We start from the raw sequence: 10,795 nt of genomic DNA on the forward strand, positions 1-10,795 counted from the left end.
GGTTTATATTGCATAAGTTTGCCCTTGCGGCCGACGTCAAAAAGATGTATCGCCAAGTGATGGTGGACGAAGCTGATCGTAACTTCCAGCTCATAGTATGGAGACGAGATCCTTCTGAGTCCCTGAAAATCTTTAAGTTGAACACCGTTACATATGGAACTTCGCCAGCCCCCTTTTTGGCGATTCGGTGTTTAATGCGGCTAGTAGAGATGGAGCAAGCAACTCATCCAAAAGCCGCAAAGGTTATTCAGAATGATTTTTATGTTGACGATTTGTTGACTGGCGCCGGATGCGTTGAGGACCTGCAAAGCCTTCGAGACGAAGTTTCTCAGGTCTTGCAAGAGGCAGGCTTTGAATTGGCAAAGTGGTTTTCAAACTGCCCAGAGTTATCCGCATCTGATAGCGCTGTATTGCCACTTATGGCAGACTCAGACGTAACCAAGACCCTTGGCGTGGTTTGGTTACCGGTTAAAGATTACTTTCAATTTCAATTGGATGACTTTTTCCTGGATCTTCGCGCGACAAAACGAAATATTTTGTCGGTGACTGCTCGACTTTTCGACCCACTTGGCCTCTTGTGTCCTTTGGTCACAAAGGCAAAGATGTTGTTGCAGGAACTGTGGCTTCGAAAATTAGATTGGGACGAGTCGCTACCGATAACATATATTAATTTAAATTTTTTCAGCGTTTTATAAAACTTTACTATTTAATTATTTAATAATTTGTGATTTGTATAATTTTTTAATATAAATACGTTAATAGATTTATATTTTTAAACATTTTTAACAAAATATAACCCCAGTTGCAAATTATCACTTTCATAAATTTTCTTCAAATATTTTTATGACTAATTTTTATCAAAATTCAATCTCAATATGATCAATTATTTTTTAATAATTAATTTAATTAAATGAAAGCACAATTTAAACCATTAGAACCTACCTTACATAAAAGCAACCATATCGAAGGCCTTGATACAACCCCGACCTGAAAACTGGCCAATGATCAGCTCCAGGTAGTATACTGGTCTGCCGATCAACAGGAGCAGTATCACATATGGTATCAGAAAAGCTCCTCCCCCAAACTCCAGAGCAATGAAGGGAAAGCGCCAGAGGACTTGGACTCCACTTTGCGGTTTATGGTAAGCTTTTTGAATTATAGGATTGTTTAGGCAAATTCATTATGTAATGGATCTAGGACTAAGATCATTTGTCGACTTTGGATGTCCTTCCCTGGATCCTTGAGCTTCATCCATGCTTCGCCTAAGCTTCTGGTACTCTGCAGCGCCATCCATATTTGCGGATAAGAGTAATTTAGGGTACACGACAACATGAATGAAATGGAGGCAGCGAACAACAGAAAAGCTCAGGTGCATCCATATAATCGGCTACAAAATAAAAGCTAAGTTTATAAAGGTCAGTTTCTCAAGTTCAAGTTCACATAATCTAGCGATCAGGGCATTTATAGCCAAAACTAGTCGGCTAAAAATATCAAACTGATGTCAGGCAAAGACCTCAGGCTATTTTGTTTATACTTTAGTTTATGAAAGTCAACAAAGTCAAGCTCGTCTCTCTTGTTTCTATTGTATGCCATTTCACAGCTCAATTATTTTTAAATGTCATTCCAAGCTGGTTATTAATGCATTTATATATTTTTTGAGATTTAATATTATACCTATCTCAAAGTAATTCAGTCTGCTGAAGATGAAATTGCAATTATTGAAGGTTCAATGCAGTTCTTAAACCAAGGTATGTCTAAACATTTTTGGAATTTGAAGAATTGTCGAAAAAATCTCTTATCTGAACGCATGCCTTCTACGGCGAAGTGTTAGCAACCAAATGCAGTTCGTCCAAACCAATTCAAATCTAACAGCTAGACAAAAGCTGTTGACATGGGATCTGAAGAAGGTTTTATTGTGCCAGTTTTATCATAATATGCCGGGATCAAGCAATAAAAGCCAAAAGTTGGTAGGACCAATGCCTAATTTTTATCTCAATCAAAAACGCCCTATTTAATCTGTGACCAGCACCACACATTTTTTATTAACTTTTATGAGTACTCTTATACATACACTTGATTTTCAAAGAGTGGAATTGTCAACCGTTCTTAACAAGCTGCCTGATGCGACTAACTGACATATAACCTATGTAGCACGCGCAGCAGCCGCAGAACCGGCGTTTTAAAACATTAAGAGATGTTCGTCGATGGCTCTCGCACAATTTTATAACGAACAAGCATATTTCCTGGTTATCCAGTATTCAAAATAAATTCTACGAAATTATAATGTGAATCTTAATATCTACGGGCACGGAATTAATACCATTTTGCTGGGTTTGATGATGATTGCGGGGATGATGCAAATGAGGGCGGTGGGAATGCCTGGTTGAAGGTATAACATTGCCAGGTAAATGACAACGGGGACTGACTGATGGCTGATGCTGCAATAGTTGGTGCTGCAGTGGCTCAAAGAATCTTCCATTCGGTCGAGACACATCCTGACCTCCGGTCATGTCATTACTACTGGGAGTATCCTTTGCCATTACTCACTAAATTAGTTTGGAAAGAGGGAGTCTTAACAAAATTGAGTATCTGCTATTTGACATGTTTTAAGTAATAGCAAGCTGGCGAACTTTTCCGTATAACATACGTAAGTGGAAACCTAACACCCAGAGAAAAATCTTTTTAAGTCCAAATATTTTCACTTTGGATTAAATATTTTCGGTAATGATTTACCCCGAGGGGTGTTGTGTTTAAATCAAAGTATCTCACACTTTAATTTTTATTTTTAAGTACGGTAAAACGTAGTTTTAAATTAAAAAAAAATTTAAGTCAACAATTTTCCTGTTGGATAAGCCAATTAAACGTGAATAATGACATTATCATGTTTTTAGTTTATTTTAAGTAAGCTTGTATTTTTAAACATTCAAATATTTTAATTTTTAATTTTACTATGGGGTTTTCTCTGGGTGAACTTACAGGGTCTGCTTCAGGCGTTTAATCTCTTCTTGCGTAGTGACAATCCGCACCTCTTGCTCTTTTAGCGCCATAGATCTCCGCTCTATTTGCTCCTTCAGCAACTGGATGACATGCTCCTGCCGCCTCACCTCCCTCTGCTTTAAGTACAGGATCACGAAGAGTTTGCGCGACTCCTCCTTCGAGGCCAGCTCGTTGTTCACTTGCAAAGAGAAAGTGGGTAAGCATGGGCAGGGCTATTAATTCCCGGCCGCGGGACCTGACTGATCAGCATGTTTTTCTCGCCAACTTGACAGTAAATTTTGTCCAGTTTGGCTCGGTTCTCCTGCTCGGTCTTCTGCAGGCTGTTTATCAAGTGGTTCCGAGCGGTGAGCATCTGCTGATCGAGATCGATCTTCTCCCGCAATTTGGTCATCTCTTTGTTTAACCGACCCTCGACTTGAGATTGGGTTTCCGATTCGATGGATTTGATATTTAGTGCTTCTTTTAGTTCACTGGAAGTTGGAAAAAAAAATTTAAAAAGGTATTCTCCAAAGCCCGATATAAAACCTCCTTATCTGCATCATAGCATTTCTATATTTTTGGTTTAGTTCGTCAAAGTCAGCGTGCTGCTTCAAGGCGTTGTTAAGTTTTATGGTCCTCGAGGTTTCGCATCTGCAGCTTGAGATCGGCAATAACCAGATCCTTCTTTATAAGAATTCTAATTCTTTATATCAATGAAATCCTGACGCTGCTGCAGATTGACAATGTGCTCGCGTGCCTCCTTCAGTTCGCCCACCAAGAAGGCGATCTGTGCCAACTAGCTTATCAATTAAGTGTCGGGCTTTGTCCGGCCCAACATGCGCCTCCTCCAGGCGGTGATGCATTCGCAGCTTGCTAAATGTGATATAAGGAAGTGGTATATTAAAAGAAACCTTCAGAAATAGCCTTAAAGCTATCTTACACCGACCTAAGCTTGCCCAGTTCGATTCGCAATTCTCCAATGATTCCATCCTCATTGGCCAGCGTGGCACTCTTCTCGGCCACTAGCTGGGACAGCTCCTCGACCACATCATCGCTGCGCCGCAGGCTCTTCTTCAGCTCACTGATGGTGTGATCGCATGCGGCCAGCTCGTCAGCCAGGTTGGCCTCGAACTCCGGTCGCAGTGCTCCTAAGGCGTCAGTGATATATGATTTTAGGGACTTACCACCAAAGTCTAATTTATTCCGAATCTTCTCGCGTTGGTTTCGCGCCTCGTGTTCATCGACCACGGCACGACAGCGTTCCTTTAAGTCATGGACACTCTCAGTTGCTAAAAGGCAAGGAAGAAGTTAAAATTTTAGATTTTTAAAGACATTTGGTGTTAAGTATTTAAACATACACTGGTAAAAAAAAGGTAGTAAATTCAAGAAACCCTACTTAATTTAATATATGTTTCCCTGTATTTACTTATTTTAAATGTTACATTTTTATATCATTGCAGAGGGTATTATAATTTCAGTCAGAAGTTTGTAACGCAGTGAAGGAGACTTTTCCGACTTTTCAGCATCACTAGGCGAGTCGATCTAGCCATGTCCGTCTGTCCGTCCGTCTGTCCGTCAGTCAGTCTGTCCGTCTGTGCGTCCGTTTCTACGCAAACTAGTCTCTCAGTTTTAAAGCTATCTGCACTTTCTGAAACTTTCCCAAAAGTTGTCTTTCTATTGCAGGTAGTATATAAGTCGGAACGAGCCGGATCGGACGACTATAGCATATAGCTCCCATAGGAACAATCGAAAAAATAAATAAAAAAAATTATAACTTTGTTGTTTCTTCATTTTTTTTTAGTTCTTCGACATATAGAAATGGTTTAATAATTCAGAATTACGGAATCAGAATCGGACGACTATAGCATATAGCTCCCATAGAAACAATCGGAAAAAAAATACAAAAAATATATAACTTTGCTGTTTTTAAATGTTTGTTGTAGTTCTTTGACATATAGTTAAAATATTCTCAAAATCGGACGACTATATAATATAGCTCCCATAGAAATAATAGAAATATATAAGATAACTATCTAATAATTGAGCTGCAAATCATCATAGCTTCAAAGTTTTTAAATATATACGCAAGTAAATCATAATTTTAATGTTTTAAAAAATATTTAATTCTTGCAACAGCTGCAAGGGTATACGAACAACGGCTTGCCGAAGGAATACTGAGCGTCAGCATACATATTAAATTTTTCATATCGGGAATTGATCGTCGTTGACTTAGCCCTTGCGCGCGGCCAACATTTAGTCCGCTTGACAGAGTCCTGGTCCACTTCAGGTTTACGTTCATGATCGCCCACTGTGTTCTCGGAGGCTAGAAGCAAGGGCAAGGAACACGCAATGGCACTGGTTACTGCCTCCAAGGGAGTGGCCCGAACTGGGGAAGTATTTCTCTTCGGGTCACCCGCAAGCATGCGGATAGGTATGCGACTGGTCGGGATTGATCTGGGTCTGCGGATGGTCGGGATGCGACTGGGACTGGTATCGCGACTGGTGGGTTCGGAGCCACGATTAAAGGCTTTGCCTCGGGTGGAAGTAAGAACCTATGGAAAATGTGTAGCATTCACAAGAACCACGGTAAAGTGATTCACCCTTACTCACCCAAGAAGGACCAATGGGTGCGCGCTTTTCAACTTTTCCTTCGGACCTCAGCTTTGAGGCCTTATTACCTATCAAAGAAATCAGAGGTCCATAAGCCACACCTCAATACCGGATTTCAAATCTTACCACGAACTGGAGCCGACATGATGTTATTTTGCTGTAGAAAAAGTGTTGAAATTGTAACCGATTAAATTTTGATCAACAAAACGAAAAAATATATAAGAAAAATTAGGTCTTTATGATTCAAGATGTAAGAGGTATAAAAATACTTTGTTCTGAACTGGGAGTATAAAAACAAATGAGCACTATCAAAAAAATGCGAAGCTTTGGATAAAACGGAAGGCCTGCAAAATGGGGGGCGAAAGTAGAACGTGGTTTCGCTCTCTGATGCACATCGCCTGTGGGTAAAATTAGCATTCAGTTGCTGTTCGTGCGCTTTCCGAGTAAGTTCTCAGTTCTAAGTTCGATCTGCCTAATGGGGTTTTAGATAATATTTGGTACAATATCCGTCAATATTAGGGACTACGAGTACCCAGCTTTAGACAGTCGGCGCTTTTTAATTAAATCTAATCAGTGACGTAGACAGTCTGTATAGTACATATGAACAAACAAGCCGCCCAAGAAAGTACTTGGTCTCATGAGCCAGGTTGCCAAATTTCCAAAGATTATACAGCCAGCCAAGATGGAAGTTATCGAATCTATGGTAATGATGATAATCACGTCTCTGAAAATATTAAAGCTAATAAATCAGACATTTAAATGCTATTTGAGTAGCTTACTTGTTGAATTCATTGAAGGAGGCGTACATAAATTGGGTGTCAAAGCAAGCGGCCAACGAGAAGAACATTTGGGTGATGGCCGCTTACCAAACATGTAAATTCAGCATGGGGCTTTAGGAAATACACAAATCTATGCCAGGCACCTGGCAATGTAACAGCGCGGATCAAAATGACTAACATCACCTAGGGAAACAGGGCCAGAATATAAGAAGCTTTGAATGAGCTCCTTGTGCCTTTAGACAAAATTGTTCCGATGATAACCCAAGTGGCTAAGAGAAACAATACCAGATCCCAGCTGGGAGTTCCTAGACCATTGTCCTCCAAAGTTTAGGGTTCCCTGAATACAGTTGATCTGTATAGGCTGGGAGGTTAGTTAATTGTTATAAAGGGGACTTTATTCCTTTAAACTTACGTGAAGAGCAGCTCCGCGAAGAACACACCCTGCCAATAGACGTATCATTGGAATCTCCTGTGGCCACACAGTTGCTGCCCCATTCCACCAGGCAATAAGTCCAGGACAGGACCTCACTAAAACTGGCCAACAAATACCGGATGGTCAATGCCATAATACAGGCATAGTAGGTGGTAGCCATCGCGGTGGAATATACCTGGCCATAAGCAATGCCTGCAAAGCATTAATTGGGGGTAATGGGTAATAAACCTTGAACGCTTTTGCTTTCACTGTGTTACAAAATGTGTCGCTTTTTTTTTTTTTAATTATTAAAAAAAAACTTTTCGTATACAGTGTGTAGACTCTGAATTAAGTTAAGTTAAGTTAAGAAAATATCAAGTTTTATCACTTTTGAACTTTATCAGTTAAAAAAATTGATCTTATCTATATTTTCTTATCACTTTCTTTTATTTTTTTAAAAACGATTTTATGAATTTCTTTTATAGAAATTAAATCTCAGTATGATCAACATAGTAAATTTTCCAATTTTGTTGAAACTGAATCGAATTTTTTTTAAGTTAACTTTTCCTAATGTAAGTTTTTTCAGCGTTTTATACAAATTTAGCATTAAGTTGAATAATTTGTGATTTGTATAATTTTTATACCCTTGCAGAGCGTATTATAATTTCAGTCAGAAGTTTGCAACGCAATGAATGAGACTTTTCCGACCCTATAAAGTATATTTATTCTTGATCAGCATCACTAGGAGAGTCAATCTAGCCATGTCCGTCTGTCCGTCCGTTTCTACGCAAACTAGTCTCTCAGTTTTAAAGCTATCTACTTGAAACTTTCCCAAAAGTTATTTTTCTATTACAGGTAGTACACAAGACGGAACGCGCCGGATCGGAAGACTATAACATAAAGCACCCATAGGAACAATATATTAATGATTAAATATTTCAGATATACGGCTTAAATTTCATCAAAATCGGACGACTTTAACATAAAGCTACCATAGAAACAATACAAATATTAAAAAAAAATTGTAAAAATGTAACTATTGTAAATATTTTGTTTTGTAATGTTTTTTATTTATTTTTTATTTTAGTTTTTGACTAGTTAATAGTTTGACAGTTCAGAACTCTTTTAATTTTATTAAAATTGAGCTGCAAATCATCGTAGCTGCAATGGTTTTAAACATATACGCCAGTCAATTATAATTTTAATGTTTTCAAGAACATTTAATTTCTTTTCTTTGTTTTAAATTAATTCGAATATACTTTTTTTATACAGCGTTTAAAAAAATGTACCCTAAAGCTAAGAAAATAGTGAATTTTATAATTTTTTAACTTTACCATTTAGAACTTTAAAAATTTATATTTTGTATACTTTCTTATCACTTTCTTTTATTTATTTTATGATTTTTTTTTTATTGAAATTAAATCTCAATATGATCAACATAGTAATTTTTCCAATTTTGTTGAAATGCAATTCTTTTAAGGCTAACATATATTAATTTAAATTTTTTCAGCGTTTTATAAAAATTTACCATTAAGTTAAATAATTTGTGATTTGTATCATTTTTTTAACTTAAATACGTTGAAAGATTTATATTTTTAAACATTTTTAACAAAATATAACCCCAGTTGCAAATTATCACTTTCATAAATTTTTTTCAAATATTTTTATGACTAATTTTTATCAAAATTCAATCTCAATATGATCAATTAATTTTTTAATAATTAATTTTTTGTTTAATTAAATGAAAGCACAATTTGAACCATTAGAACATACCTTTCATAATAGCAACCATATCGAAGGCCTTGATGCAACCACGACCTAAAAACTGGCCAATGATCAGCTCCAGGTAGTATACTGGTCTGCCGATCAACAGGAGCAGTATCACATATGGTATCAGAAAAGCTCCTCCCCCGATCTCCAGAGCAATGAAGGGAAAGCGCCAGACATTTCCCAGACCCACAGACAATGCGATGCAGGAAAAGAGGAACTCCACCCCCTTTCCCCACTGATCCCGCTGGCCAGAGGACTTGGACTCCACTTCGCATTATATGGTGAGCTTTTTGAATTATAGGATTGTTTAGGCAAATTCATTATGTAATGGATCTAGGACTAAGATCATTTGTCGACTTTGGATGTCCTTCCCTGGATCCTTGAGCTTCATCCATGCTTCGCCTAAGCTTTTGGTACTCTGCAGCATCATCCATATTTGCGGATAAGAGTAATTTAGGGTACACGACAACATGAATGAAATGGAGGCAGCGACCAACAGAAAAGCTCAGGTGCATCCATATAATCGGCTATAAAATAAAAGCTAAGTTTATAAAGGTCAGTTTCTCAAGTTCAAGGTTACATGTTATTCACATAATCTAGCGATCAGGGCATTTATAGCCAAAACTAGTCGGCTAAAAATATCAAACTGATGTCAGGCAAAGACCTCAGGCTATTTTGTTTATACTTTAGTTTATGAAAGTCAACAAAGTCAAGCTCGTCTCTCTTGTTTCTATTGTATGCCATTTCACAGCTCAATTATTTTTAAATGTCATTCCAAGCTGGTTATTAATGCAGTTATATAATTTTTTTGAGAATTAATATTATACCTATCTCAAAGTAATTCAGTCTGCTGAAGATGATATTGCAATCATTGAAGGTTCAACGCGACCATTAATCGCAGAAATTGAAATGTTTACCACGTTATGCAGTTCTTAAACCACGGTATGTCCAAACCTTTTTGGAATTTGAAGAATTGTCGAAAGAATCTCTTATCTGAACGCATGCCTTCTACGGTTCGTCCAAACCAATTCAAATCTAACAGCTAGACAAAAGCTGTTGACATGGGATCTGAAGAAGGTTTTATTGTGCCAGTTTTATCATAATATGCCGGGATCAAGCAATAAAAGCCAAAAGTTGGTAGGACCAATGCCTAATTTTTATCTCAATCAAAAACGCCCTATTTAATCTGTGACCAGCACCACACATTTTTTATTAACTTTTATGAGTACTCTTATACATACACTTGATTTTCAAAGAGTGGAATTGTCAACCGTTCTTAACAAGCTGCCTGATGCGACTAACTGACATATAACCTATGTGACCCGCGCTGCAGCTGCAGAACCGGCGTTTTAAAAAATTAATTGATGTTCGTCGATGGCTCTCGCACAATTTTATAACGAGGAAGCATATTTCCTGGTTATCCAGTATTCAAAATAAATTCTACGAAATTATAATGTTAATCTTAATATCTACGGGCACGGAATTAATACCATTTTGCTGGGTTTGATGATAATTGCGGGGATGATGCAAATGAGGGCGGTGGGAATGCCTTGTTGAAGGTATAAAATTGCCACGTGAATGACGACGGGGACTGACTGAAGGCTGATGCTGCAAATGTTGGTGCTGCAGTGGCTCAAAGAATCTTCCATTCGGTCGAATCACGTCCTGACCTCCGAATGTGGTACTGCTTGTTGATATCGACGCTGCGCAGCTTGTTGATTATCGCAGCTCGTTGATTATCGCACTGCTTTGTGTGCGGGATCGGCGCTACGTAAGGGCCGTATGTTGCACTGTTTGCTGCTGGCACTGTGCAGTGCTTCGATTAACTGCTTGGCGTTGCCGATGTGTGATGGCTGAGTCTACTGCTTGTCCACTGCTTGGTGTCTACGCTGCGCTGTGGTTGGGTGCACTGCTTGGTGTCGGCGCTTCGGAAGGGCCGATTGTGCACTGCTTGGTGTCGTCGTGTCACGTCGTTCCAGTACGTCGGGTTCGTAGTGCTCTGGGTCGTTTTAGAGGAACGAACTACTTGGATTTTCTAGTGGTATGTGGGACATCGTTAGTTTCGAGCTGCTGGGCATCGTTAGTTTCGATCTGCCATTTATTCCGTATCGATTCCGGGTCGGAAGCCGGAAACGTGACTTCTGGTAGGAACTCACTGAAATGGCCCGGAGTTACGAAAACCGTGCCGGGCTCAGCGATCACGACCGGGCCTGGGTGCGTATTCCTAAACCACACCGGGCGTCGGTGA

At 38.7% G+C, this 10,795-nt stretch overlaps 1 pseudogene; it reads right to left on the minus strand.

The window, feature by feature from the left end:
• Nucleotides 1-6,003: 6,003 nt before the first annotated feature.
• On the minus strand, nt 6,004-9,048 carry LOC128265983 (sodium-dependent nutrient amino acid transporter 1-like; annotated as a pseudogene).
• Nucleotides 9,049-10,795: the final 1,747 nt, after the last annotated feature.

Source organism: Drosophila gunungcola, unplaced genomic scaffold (genome assembly GCF_025200985.1).
Source record: "Drosophila gunungcola strain Sukarami unplaced genomic scaffold, Dgunungcola_SK_2 000202F, whole genome shotgun sequence".
In the NCBI taxonomy this organism is placed as follows: Eukaryota; Metazoa; Arthropoda; class Insecta; order Diptera; family Drosophilidae; genus Drosophila; species Drosophila gunungcola.